The following is a 14815-nucleotide window of genomic DNA, read 5'->3' as shown; positions in this document are numbered from 1 at the left end:
AATGTTTATAATATATATCTACACACATATATAATAACCCCTGTTATACATAACAAATTAATAAAACATATAACATATATATATATACACACACACACTGACATGGTAGCCCTTACTCCCCAATATATATATATATATTTACCTAGGGTTTTAATGGAAATCGAGGGAGAGAGAATCCAAGATCTCACAAGGGATCTTTTAGTTATAATAAGGAATGGATAAGAATTTAGAGGGAGAGAGAAAATGAGAGAGAGAGATAATAGAATGGGGAGAGAAAATATTCACGTCATTTATTTCATAACTCCATTCTCTAACTGTGGCCATATAACCTCTAGCTAGAATACAAACAATTGTGAATGTACACTCGATGGTGCATGGTTGCTCTTAACCAAGTACAATCTTTATAACATAAGAGAAATTACATTTATTATCCTACCCTTAGGAATTTGGCAAATACCTACTCTTTTGAAACATTTATTGTCCTTGAGAAATTGCAAAAGTTAGGCAACTTGAGGGAATTGCCTGAGAAGATTAGGCAGGTATTTCCAGATTGTGTGATCAGGGTGTAAGTTGGTCCACTACTAGTGGCTCCACTCTTTCTGATGAGTCTTCTTCTGGAGATGGAAGTCCATGCTAGTCAAATCAATAGACCCCATGGATTTTTGTTAACATGGAGACGTGAAAAAATGGGTGAATCAACACTCATTTCGGTAACTACAGCATGTATGAAACCTTCCCTAGCTTGGCCATTATAGGAAATGGTTTATAGTACCTGGGACTTAATTTTGTCGTGGGGGTTGTACAGAAAATTTGTCACTGGAACTTTTAACCTTCAAATCGACCACATCCCCCACCTCAAAAGTTCTCATCCCATCCTATCTGCCATTTGTTTCATCTTGTTTTGTGTTATCGTTAATTCTTTCTTTATCACCTGTAGTGCCTCATGTCTTTGCTACAAGTATTGGTCCGCCCCCTTTTAATACTTGAGTATTACATGACAAACAGGTATTATTGGTGCTTTATATCCAAATTGTGCCTCAAATAGGGATATCTTCAAGGAATGGTGGAAGTTATACCACTATTGGGTTAGTGGTAACCACTTATTCCAACTCTTTGGCTTAGCAAAGCAAAAGCACCTGGGGTGGCAAGTCTTTGAGGACAAACTTGAATACTATGTCTATCTCATGCAATGTGGCATACGACTCACTATCTCATCTCATTAGCATCTCATGCAAAAACAATGGTAGTAAACTATGTGCCAGTCCATGATCGATAAATCATATTCCCCTTATGATAAATCTGAGGATCGAAAATTTCTTTAAGAAATCCTGAACTAAAGATTTTGTCACATATTCTTAACACTTAAGAATAATATCTCTACTAGGAAATTTGGGGACTCATTTATTAAGAGAAACAGAGAGATTGAATCAAGATATGACCTTCTATATATAAATATATATGAACAAGATTACATTATTTAGTGCTAATTACATACATCCCATGTAATATAAATCTAGCATTTGAGAACTAACACAAACAAAGACAATTATGTTACCTCTTGTCTAAGGACTAGTAGCACAATCAAAACCTATATCAAATCATTAATCCTCTTATCCATGTGATCAATTACTTGCATTACATTCAGCAGGTGTTCAACTAGCATTCACCCACATGTCTACTATTTTCATCAAATGAATTATGGCATGTGCCTCACCATCCTTTATTATTAGCAACTCATACTAATCAAGGATATCAACCTATGTGCCAATCCGTAATTGATTAATCATATTACCCTTCTAAGAAATCTACGGATTGAAAATATCTTTAAGAAATCCTAAACTTAAGTATCTCTGTCATATATTCTTAACAACTTAAGAATAAGACATTTATTAGGAAATCTAGAGACTCATTCATATACAAATTGACGAAGTATGAATGAAGATATGACCATAAAACATGAGAGTATATTTTATTAAATTTTCAAGATATATATATCATTAGTCCCAAGTTACATATATTAGACATCATCTAAATCTAGCATTAGGGCATTAACTCTAACATTTTCAACCTACATATTCTCATAAACACACTCATAGATCTCATTAGATAGATATATAGAATAAAAAACACTCAATATATCCTTAGCACTTAAGCACTTAAAGATTTTTGTATAAATATTTTCATGCAAAACTTGATGCAAAATTTTCATGGCTTTGAGATTTAAAACAAATTAAGATTTTTTATGCTCATTCCAATTAGACTTTGGTTTTTAAACAAATCAATTTTTGTAATCCTCCATATTTTAGAATCAATAGATAACATATATGTAAGAATCCTTCTTTTCCATTGACTATAAAAGATACCATCAAAGTATAAAACTAAATCTATAGGATATGCTTCATTTTGAGCTAATTTTTTTTAAAATACTTAGGATCACTCATAGCTATTAAGCTAAAGACAAAGAGCTTGCTCTGATTCTTCTAAGAATATTATACACCCAAGAGGTTGATGAATTGGGTGTTTTAAAATCTTTTTAAAATTTAAAAAAAAAATATACAACATATGTTTTAAACCACTTTAAATATTATGCTTTAATTATTATTCAAAACAAATTTATGACTTTGAAAGATAGTGTCGTAAATATGATTTGAATGAGTATGTCTTTAAAATAAGGCAATAAATGCTGGTTGGAATATCAGATTTTTACTACTTCAAGTATGTTGTTGTAATTGTAAATAGTGAATGTAGAAATATTAAATCTTTTTGAATAAAAAGACAAGATTAAAAAATACAACACACACATGACTTTTATAGTGGTTCAGTTCAACCAGATTGAAATATCATCGAAGAGAGGGGTGAATTGGGTGTATTGAAAATTTTTGCTCTTCTAATAAAATAACATCAAGGCTTGTTGTTGAGTTTTATGTCATGAATGTTTTAATGATAACTGTTTTATGCCAAAACTTTAGGGGTTATTCTCTTCGTGTTTCAGTTTTCAGTTTTAAATTTATTTTTAGTTTTGTATTTTGAGTGTCTGTTTTGAAATTATTAAAAATGTGTTCTTTTTGTCTGTAGCGTTCTTTGCGTTTTAAAAATTTTAAGCGTGTTTGTGATGAAAACAATCAAAACGATTTTTTATTGTTTTGAATTTTCTTTACAATTTTTTTCCTTATTTTCAAAAAATGTGTTTTTGAAAATATGGAAGTAAATATGTGTTTACTGTTTTCGAAAACTAAAAATGATCGGAAAATAACAAAGATTGCTTTGATGATGATAAGTTTAAGGAAGCTTAATAGGTTATCTATTAAAGTTCTCATTCATGCTGAGATTGTTTTACTATTAATATGTTCTTTTAGGATTTCAAGTGATATTCTAAGTATCTATAATACATGAGTGTCATGTGGACTTTATGATGCTTAGAGAAAGCTTAAGGTTGAAAAATATCTTAAGTGTTCAAAATATGTGGAAGCATTACTCAAATTTTAAGAGCAATGTGCTTAAATGTCAAACATCAAATCTCTTCAACTGACATGGATCCTCAACATCCAAATTCGTCAATCACCTTAGGGTTTCATTAACTACTTGAATAAGGCTTCAAAGGACAAGAGACTTTCTATAAGTCATTAACCAAGATGGCAACAACCTTCATAATGCCAATAGCCTACAACAGTAAAATAAGGAATTTCAAGTAGAAGATAAACAAAAAATCCATCAAACACAAAAGACGAGCATCAGAGAAGAACTTTCGAGAAAGTCTCATAGAGAAGATAGGTCGACAATTACTCTTTCATTTGAGAAACACAAAACAAATAATGGGGAGCAATTGTTGTGCCTGAGAAAGTGGGCATAAACCCCAAGATAGGCCTAAAAAAGGAAGTTCAATAGGCCTTCCCAATAGAATTGTCCCCAAGAGACTCTCTTGGAGGCCTCTCTCGGGAGTTTTCCCCAAGTATCCTCAAGAGAGACTTTTAGGAGCCTTTCCCAAGTACATTCGAGATGCTTTCTCCAGTCCAAAAATGTGCCAAACCTACTTTCTATGTCTCTGCTTAGAAATATATAACAGATGATCCAAAAGATATGGATGCTTCTTCACCTGTCAACTTCAACCTTTATAAATAAAAGGTTAAGTATTGGAGGACTCACTCAAGAGACACATGCAACCCTTAACCGCTTCTTCTTTCACAAGTCTTCTAGAGACTAGAAATTCGAGATGAATACTTTTCCATAGTTATAAATTTATTATTGTATGTAGATAATAAAATAATAAAATCTTAATTATTTTATTTTTAAAAAATATATATCTTTAAATTAATTAATAATAATACATCTTGTACATCGCACAAATCACAATGTAGTTATCCGTACTTAACCAATTGTTCATATAACAATCTCTCACATGAATCCCATAGTGTCTATGGCTAAGTTAAGTGATAAATCTCAAGAAGTCCTTATAAAATTGTATAATTACATCCACCTAGAATGAGTATAACTAAAAAGTTGTTTGAAGGATGTTGAAATCATGTGAAACAAAAGTGAGAACCAGTGATAGAAAGGGACAACAATTAATGTGGTCAAGGTATTTGGGGAGAAATCGGATGACACATGTAATACTTTGCATTTAATATATTTAATTAACTTATCTTATTATATTTGTAAACTCAATGCCAAGTAAGTCCTCAATAGTCTAACTTAGATCCAAACTAACATCACCCGTTTGAAATCGATAAAACAACAATAATCCTAATTTTTTTTTAATAATACATTTTGGTCCCAAATGATCATACCTTCTCTATAAACTCATGATTTGCTCATTCCCAACCCAGGCGAACAAAATAATCCCAAAACTTTAATCCCACCAAATAAAGTTTAATATATAAATTCTAGACTTCTACTAATACTAAAAAATAAGGATCATGCTTAACTAGTAAAGATGATACTCTATATAGGTAGTGTGATTAAGGGTGTTCAATTTGTTTGAACTGACCTTAAATCAAATCGAAATCGAAATTGATAGAAAATTCGAACCGAATATCAGATTAAATAAGGGTAGGACCCAACTGAATCGTTCCAATCTTATTTATTTTATACATAGCATACAATCAATGGCAAAAGGCATAAAACTGCCCCTTAACTTTGCCATTTTGGCCGTATGGCACCCCCAACTTAGACTTGGACTTATTATGCCTCCTTACTTCTAATTTTGTAACAATTATACACGTCATTGTCCAAAATGCAACGTATGACTACAAGAGGTCTAATGTTGCAATTCTCCAAGCGTTTGCAGAGTAAAGGAACTAAAGTCAAACTTGTCAACACTCATTTCATCTTCAACAAAGCCATAAACTAGGCTGCCACCATTTGCCCATTCAGCTTCTTCGCCGTTGAGACCATTTTTGTTGACTTCGATAACTACAGCCTGGCATAATTGAGGGCACCACGGAACCACCAGCCTTATCTTCAATGTCTCATCCACGAACTTGCTTGAAAGCTTGGCTTGTTTTGTGGCCCTCACCACTTTGTGTTCTATGTGCTCTAGCCACCCCGTGGACTACATCGTTTACGATCCCTTCATGGTGTAATGACCCGTTCCCACTTATGGGCGTCACCAGTAAATAATCGACCGGATTACTCACCCAACGAACCGCAATTGAAGGGTTGGACTATGTTTCAACAGGAAATGCCCTAAGTAGGAACTAGACTTCATCCTTCCCTTCGCTCCACTCAGGAATCGGTCCCAACTCAAACAAGAAAAACTCAGCAGACCGAGACCCGAAACCCAAGTGAGCTTCACCTCTGTTCAGATCACCCCATAACAAGCCAGCTGTGACCCAGGCACAAAACTAGCATAACAAACACTTTGCTGAGTATTCAGGATTTATGAGAACATACCTCGTTGATCCTTACTCGGTCCGAACTTGGCTTCAACAACTCAAGCCACACATAAATCATGCGGACTCATAATCATCTATCACACTGATATGATTACAACAATTATATATATCTAACGCTCAACAACACATACATTTACTCACAAGGGTATACATACATGAGATAATAAAATACACTGCTCGGGAAACATCGCTAGTTGCCACAACAGCCTCCCGGCGCCATCCTTGCTTTCATCTGAACTTGTAACATCTACACATAAGGTGAAACCTGATGAGTCATAAAGACTAAGTAAGGGTGCAATGAATGTAAATATGAATATAACCATGTTTATGTACACCAAATGCATGCAAATGAGGCTAGACCCATTTATCCTCACAACCCACCAAGGTTTGAGGCATTAACCTATCAACCTCCACCACACTAGTCCTCCATATGGCCATAGGTACACTAGATCTTGCATCACACAAAATGTAACCACTACATGCCAATGCAACATAAAAACATTATCAAACATAATTACCAACTTGCAAGGCCATATGGGGCCATCCCTTAGCCGGCTCGAAGTCTAATCTCTGTCTCGGCACGAACTCTAGCCTGAACCTCGAACTCTTCTAAAATCACCATCTTCACGGTCAAACCTAGATGCCACACAAACCCATTCACATCAGGCATTAATCCAAAGCCTGTGATTTTGCCACACACCACAAAACCACTCATCAACAAATTTCCAAATAACCCCAACCGAGGGCTTAAACCAACAAACACTTCATATTTTATAATCTCCACAACATCCCAATAACATGCTAATGCTTGAAAAGAAATTTAATAAATTTACCTTAGTCAATCTAGAAAAGAAAATCGGCCAATCGCCCACACCGGCATTGCCTCATTGACTGCCATCTCATGCCCAAAATCCTATTCTTGAGCTTCTAGTATGCTCCACGAGTCTCGAAATAATTTCCAAAATTTTCTCCCATTTTTCTGGAATTTTATGGCATTTTCTCCTTTTTTTCCCTTATTTTCTAGATTTTCCTTTTATTTTCCTTTTTTCCTTTTTCTTTTATTTTTTTCTTCCTCCTTTCTTCTTCACCTCCCCCGCGCGCCTGTTCATCGTCTTCCTCGCGCGTCCGGGTAGCCTCAGGCACGACCGCCCGCTACCCACTAGCTCACGCCTGGCCACACACCAGCCACTGCTCTGGCCGACTCTGTCACTGCTGCTCGCCACGAGCCCACCGCGGGTCGCCTCTAACCACTGCACGGTTGTTGCCACCATGGCCTCCCTAGCCCAACCTCCGCCGCTGCAACTGCAGCTACCACTGCCACCCAAGACGGCCCCTGTCGTCACTTCCATAGCGACCATCGCCTCCGGTCGATGCTAGTCCGCCGCTACTGGTCGGCTTGCATCGGCCATCGCCGCCATCACTGGAACAGCAGCGGCCGACGCCGCTGCATCTTGCTGCAAAACCGGCCAACACCGGCTTCTCCCTCTCTTGATCTCATTTTCTCGCTCACGAACTCTTTCTCTCGGCCCAACTCTTTGATCTCTCCCTTTCTGTTCTTTTCTTCTCTCTCTGCTTCTAATTTCAAAATTACAGAGACATACGAAGCTTCCTCGAAGCTTCCCTCGCCCACACTATATATATATATAATATGCACATATTACACATTTAACCCACTTAATTCTCATAATTTCACTTAAGGAAACATTAATTGCACTTTGGGAATTCTAATAATTATACTTGGACCGTCCAAAGATTTTTTAATTAATTACCCACAAGCCACCAAAACCTTAATTCTCAAAAATTAATAATTGACTTTTACTCGAAAATGTCGATTTCATCCATGCACCTGCGTGGGACCTTTATTTGACCTGAAAACGCTTCACGGTTGCCTTATTCACAGATCGGACCACCCCTAGGGTCCCCTCAACTTTTCGATAGTCCCCTGCAACGATTCGGGACTGTCACCCATCGGGCTTATACTGAAATTATTTCAAAAATTATTTTCGGTTGGACTGCTTCCAACGTCATTATCTTCATCTTGAGATGCTTATCAATATGTTGCCCTTTTTCCTGGACATCCAAGTCCCTGCCGCCAATTCGGTAATTTTATTAATTAATTACTCGAAATTGACTCTTGGGCATCTCGGATCATCTGAGATCCTGTCAAAATAATCAAAAATTATTTATTTTCAATATCATGTAATACCAGGTATTACATCTTGGTATGTTATTTTGTGGTATTTTGCCAAATACACACACACCTATGTAAGAACTCGCTGGCCCCATCTCCATTGTCACTATCTCTTATGGCAGTGCTGAGAGCCAAGCAAATGGAAGCGATAGCGTGGGGCATAAGGCTAATAAGAGCCACTTCTTATGGGTCATGAGGGTCATAACATAGGCCAAGATCCAGGGAAGAGATATCAAAGATAAGGTTGGTGGTTCCGTGGTGCCCCTAGCTATGCCAAATTACCATCGTCGAAGCCATCAGAAATTGTCTCGACGACGAATGAGTTGAAAGGGCAACTGATGATGATGAACTCGATGGTGATGAGTGTGACTTTGGCACCTTTGTTCTACATGCATTTGGAGAATTACAACATTGAGTGTGTAATTATAGTATTAGACTGAGTGCAGTCACGCACTGCATTTTGGACAACGAGATTTGTAATTGTTATAATATTAGAAGTTGAGGGGCATAATAGGTCCAAATATAAGTTGGAGGTGGGATACGACCAAAATGGCAAAGTTAAAGGGCATTTTATGCCTTTTTGCCTACAAACAATATACACAACATATATACTTATACATACATAGTGTTGGTATGATACATATGCAACCATACTATGCAGTTTGTATTTGTATATATGTTTATATATGGTAACTTATTTGATTCTCGATCTAAAATCATGATTGAACCGCACCAAAAATTAATTTCTAAAATTTTCAAATCAAAAACTAAATTAGATTTATCTGTATTATCTATTATAAAAAAACAGTCGCCAAATCATTTTCCTGCCCATTTCCAATTTCCATTTCGATATTTTATTTTAATATGTGTTTTTTTTTTTTTTTTGCTTACCCAAAATGGAATTTTTTTAGGTCATTAATTAAGTCTAGATATGTGTAAAACGTGTAATTTTTGAAACTTGTAGATGGTTTTTTTCATGGATGAATAGTGCTTGAAGAATGTCTATGCATGTTGGTATATGAAGAGGCTTAATTAATGGATGGCGTGCAGCTGCCTTTTCAGTTTCCACTGCACATTTGGTTGTGCAGTGGGTTATCTCGAGTACCGCAATGATTAATAGTTGTCATATCTTGAAAATTTATATATATACCACAAACCACGTCTTTATTTCCCATCTACTTCTATTTTCTTTGTCATTTGGAATTGCATTACAGTGAGTCATGTTTTAATGGCATTTCTTTTCTCTACTTGAAACATTTCTGAAGATCATTGTGTTTACATTGTACTTATGTAATATTTTTTTTCTTATCTACCAGCTCTCAAGTCCTAAGCAACATAGTATGAGCATGGCATCAATATTCAACTTGGTATCTGAGATTAACTTAAATAAAATTCAGTGGGTAATGAAGTTGCGGGTTGTGCGGCATTACGAGAAGCTTCTGTATTATAACGTCGACGAGGTATTGTTCTGAGTTAGATCCACCTAAGAATGGTTACGTTTTTTCATTCCATAATTTTGAGATTGGTTACATTTTTTTATTCAAATTTATTTGTAATGTGCAGTTTTGCATATTGTAGAGATTGAAATCCTCTGATTAAGATTGGTTCCATTGTTTGATTTTTTTCTATTTTTTATTTTATTATGAAGATTTACTGATAGTATTTTTGCTGTAATTTTTTCATGTTTGTTGTAATTTAATATTTTTCATCCTTATTGTACTTTACTATTTTTAACTATTGTGTGTGTCTCTTCGTTCCATCATTTTTAGATATGTTACGATTTATTTCCTTTATTTATGCTTTAGATTTTTTTTAACTTAATTTTACTTCCTTAATAGGGGGAGAATTCATGGTACTGTAAATAAGGCTTTGATTCCAACTTTTTAGCCTATGTTTTGCGAAGGAAGTTTATATGTCATTCGCAATTTTCTAGTTGCTTCGAATAACATAACGTTCAAAACTTCTTCTCACAAGTACAAGATAAATTTCTTGGCTAGAACTCAAGTAATTGAGGTGTTTGATGATAGTTTTGCAAATTAATCTTTTTGTGACATTTTGGCTTGCCCAAAACCTAATGACTCTGAACTATTTTGTATGGACTGCCTATCTTGATTGTTTCATTATAAGATTAATTTTAATTGATTGATTAATTTTTTGGATTAATTTTTATCAATTGCATTCTTCATCAGATGCAATCAGTGAAGTTGTTACAAAGTGTGAACCGAAGAGTAAGTTTGTTAAAGACAAGCTTACTACCTTATTCGACGTCGTATTGGAAGACAAGGAGTATGATTGTGCTTTGTGCATGATCTATCATAGTATCGTAAACAGTTCATTTAATATACTTATTTACTTTTAAAAATGTTTTGTCAATCTCAAGCAAAATTCATATGTTGGTCACTCTATGGGGGGATTGCACAGATCAACTTAGTAGCATCTTGAACACTAATAATTCAGAACCTGTGATCGTTCTACTTCAATACTATTGGGCAAGAATTTTCAACGGTTTTTATTTCCTGTTGGATAAGTTGAATACCTTACGAGTTAAAGTTTATAACATATGCATCTTTATCTTCACCTATGACTGATATGCTAATTATTGTTATTATTTTTTTTCTAGGTGAGATAAGAGTGTCAAATGCTTTTATGTGACGTAGATACTAATCAATGCAAATATTGACGAGATCTGCAAATTTCGGAATAAGTGTTATATCTATATTTTTGCAACGATTTAATCTTATAATGATATCTCTTATACTCGATCAATTTATTACTTTTGCCTTTTCTTTTTCTTTTTTTTTTTGTGAAGTTTGTTATCTTGGTCGAATCCTAGCGCTAATAGAATTAGTCAACTGTCATCGACATCCATTTTCACGATTGGTGATGACCTTGTCAGTGGGGGCAGTCGGATATTAGCCATGGATTAGTTGCGTGAGGCCAGTGAGGTGGGACATAAAGATATATCATTTTTTACGTGGTTTCTAAGTTTAATTTAATTAAACACAACTGTTTTTAAAATAAAATCATAAGTGGGGAGTTTTTGGGTTTGTGGGACTATTGAGGCCACAAAAATTGAAGGTGATTGGTATTTCCTTTCATGCATAAAGTGTCTAAAAAAAGGTGACCAAGGTTAGATTAAGGTTTTATTGCGAGTAGTTGCACTCTCACCCTGCAATTAAAATTCAAAACAAAACACAATAAAAATTTTAAATTTTTTTCTTTATTTAGGCGAGAGATTTATACTCGTCAGTGTACGAGTGCAGTTGTAGTACAAATTTAAATTTATACTTTCTGGATGAGTCCAGATCGTCCACTAAGAGATTTATTTATGGCAAAAGAAAAAGAATGTCACATACACGCACACGCATTTAGATGGATTGATAACAAGATTTTTTATGGTTTTTTAGATAACAAATACTAGAAAATAAAGCAAGGCAGAAGTTGAAATAAATACTGAACGTAAGAATATGAAATTGAATAGTACTTGAATTAAGACAATTTCAGCGCCAACCCGTTGATTTCCAAATTTTAGCATAAAAGATTAGCAACATTAATTTAATTTTAGCTATGAGGGTTTGTTATTAAATACAATTAGAGATAATGATAGTTCTAGTTTAAGCAATCCACATACATTATATGCGGGATTCTAATTTAAGCAACTACCATAAATTCAATTACAATTAATACACAAAACAACTAAATTGATCATCCGGGTTTGGGTATGATAGCGTTTCCAGTTCTAGTAACTCTCATGCGTGACATAAAAGATCTAAGTTAGGCTTACGCTTCAATCTAAACCTAGTGATTTCTCAATAATTAAAACACACTCATACTGAAGTTTAAATTAATGTTACTCATTTAAAACGCAGCTTTCTTTGGCAATCATTGGCGTTGGACATTGTCCTTGCCTTAACCCAAGATTAGATTTAGCCACTCATCTCCATTTGAAAATTAATTGACAGGAATTTAAATGACATAATTTAAATAACAGAATTTAAATGACAGGAATTAAAATAGTAGAAACTAACCAACCATTTAGGCGGTCAACAATTAAATGACAAGAATTAAAATTACAGAAATTTAAAGGTATAAATTAACCGGCCATTTAGGCGGTGAATAATAAAGTAACAATAAATGACATAAGAATTTAAAATAACAAAGAAATGAAGTAAGATCACAAGATAAAACAATAAAGAAAATGAGAGAGAACAAAAGCAATTTTCAAAGAGAGAATTCTAAGGAAACAACTAAACTTTGATTCGAGAATAATAATCACACTACAAATGCAATCAAGTGAGCTATTTATAGGCCACAAGATGCAATACAAACCACACAATTTCAATTATTCAATTAGACATAATTATATCTAATGGGCACTCACACACTTAAAGTTAAATGGATTTTAGCTATAATACACACCAATATTAAATGGATTTTAGCTAAAATACATACCTAATAAAGCACTCATAAAGTTAAATGGATTTTAGTTATAATACACACCTAATAGTTAAATGGATTTTAGCTAAAAACACACCTAATAAAGCACTCACATTAAAAAAATAAAAATAGATTTCTATAATTGGGTTTTTAATCCTCATTATGATTAAAAATAATGCTTGGACCTTCTCCAAATGCTATATTCCATGGGTTGCTCAAGTTGGGTCTTAATTCTTCATGGGCTTGAATTCTTCATGCCTACAAAAAAAAAATAATTCAATGTTATTAATAAATTATATATTATATATATATGTATGTATTACACATGGCACACACATATATATATTAGATTATATTATATATATTACATGCACGCATATAATGATGTATGTGTATTATATATAATTTTATATATTATTATTATTATTTTTAAATTTTACTTTAGAACTTCATTTCATTTATTTTTCAATTTAAACTTGCATATAACCATAAAATATATATTAATATCTAATTTAAGTCATTTTTAAGATCAAAATAAAGGTGCAATTATAACATAATTTTTACAAAATTAACTACTAATCATACCCCAACTTAAATATTTCTAGTCTCTTAGTAATCAGACTATACACCTGCCAAGCTTTATTCACAATAACTGTATGAATGTAAAAATTTTAAATTCGAAACCAAAATGTATAAAATCGAATAAATAATTAGCATTCTAAATCAGATTTTTGGTTAAAGGTCATACAATCTTAGGAATAGCAATTAGGATAACCAACACAAAGACTTACTCCTTTGAAGTTTTGACTTCAAACCTTACTATGGATTTTCCTTCTAATAAAAAGGATTACTCAGATGTACACACAAGGGAGAACACCGTTATAAGAGTAAATGCAGAACAAGTTCAAAACTCGGTGTCATCCCGAATACAAGGAACGTATTTTCATGAAAGAACAGGAAAATTGATATAACTTCATGACTGGGATAATGCTCTAAATGAGTAACTTCTGAAAACATGATTCCCTACTCCAAACTCGAATTCTGAGATCACATGATTTATAGCATCAAGAGGGACCAGACTGGGTTGTAATTGAGTTATGAGGTTAATAGGGGTTGTCAAAGAAAAGGTAGAGTGTGCAAAGGGTGTGTCAGGATTTTTTTTTTCCAGCATTTATTTTGAAACAATTGTGCTGAATGGCTAAGAGAATTTTTCTCTTTTTTTTCACCTTTTTTTTTCTTTCTTTTTTTTCTCTCTTTATTTTTTTTAAATATGAAAATAGCTAGATAGACTAATTCCCAAAAACACACCAGATTGGACAAAATTCATATAGGTATGGGTTAAACGAGGGTAACCAAAGAAGTTGTATTACAATTGGCTCAAATGGGCTAATAAGTGAGGTTAATGTAAAGAAAGAAAAAAGTTTGTAGGTTCAAAATGAAAGAAATTGATCCTTCTATCATGCTTCTACAAAATGATGTTGCTTAGTCATCTAATTCAGAATTTGAAACTAGTCAAATTCATCCGCTATCATACTAGACATTCAAAGAGAATTGATGTTTTGAAGCAATTAAAAAGATAAGATAAACAATAAAACATATTTAGAGTAAGTGTTATTTCACTCAGAATTAACAGTTAGTAGGCTCAAACACTCACTTGGGTAATAGTCTCCACTTCTGTTGAGGGATCATACAGTGTACTAATCAGCTAATTACTGGAGGTCGCGAGTGCAAAGGATGGCGAAAGAAGAAGAATATAGGAAAAGAGAAGAAAATAAGAAAAAAATGTTGAAAATGTGGGAAAAATAGCCAAAAAATTCCAGAAATTTGAAAATATTTCTAGAAATTATTTCGAGACTCGTGGAGTTACTGGAAGCTCAAAAATTGAGATTTGGGAGCGAGATGGCGCCCAAAGAGGCAGCGCCAGTGTAGGTGGTTAGCCGAATTTCTCCTCAAGAATGACTAAGGTAAATTTATTTAATTCTCTTCGAGTTAATAGCATTATGTGGAATAATGAATTGTGAGGTATGGGTTGGATTTAACCCTAGGTTGGGGTTGTTTGGAAATTGTTGGCGGGATGTTTTGTAGTAGGGAAAAAATATAGGCGTTAGTTTAATGTCCAATGTACGGTTTGATTTTCTCCTATATTTTCATATGTGTTCCTGTATATATTCTTGATCGTGAATGTAAATGTTGTTGAGTGCTAGATATATGTAGTTACTGTAATCATCATAGTATGATAGGTGCTGGTGAGTTTGTTGGTTGTATATGGCTTTAGTTTGTGGGGTCGAGTCTCGAC

The sequence above is a fragment of the Diospyros lotus genome, chromosome 5 (genome assembly GCF_014633365.1).
Source record: "Diospyros lotus cultivar Yz01 chromosome 5, ASM1463336v1, whole genome shotgun sequence".
Lineage (NCBI taxonomy): Eukaryota > Viridiplantae > Streptophyta > Magnoliopsida > Ericales > Ebenaceae > Diospyros > Diospyros lotus.
Note: the sequence above shows the minus strand (reverse complement) of the source record.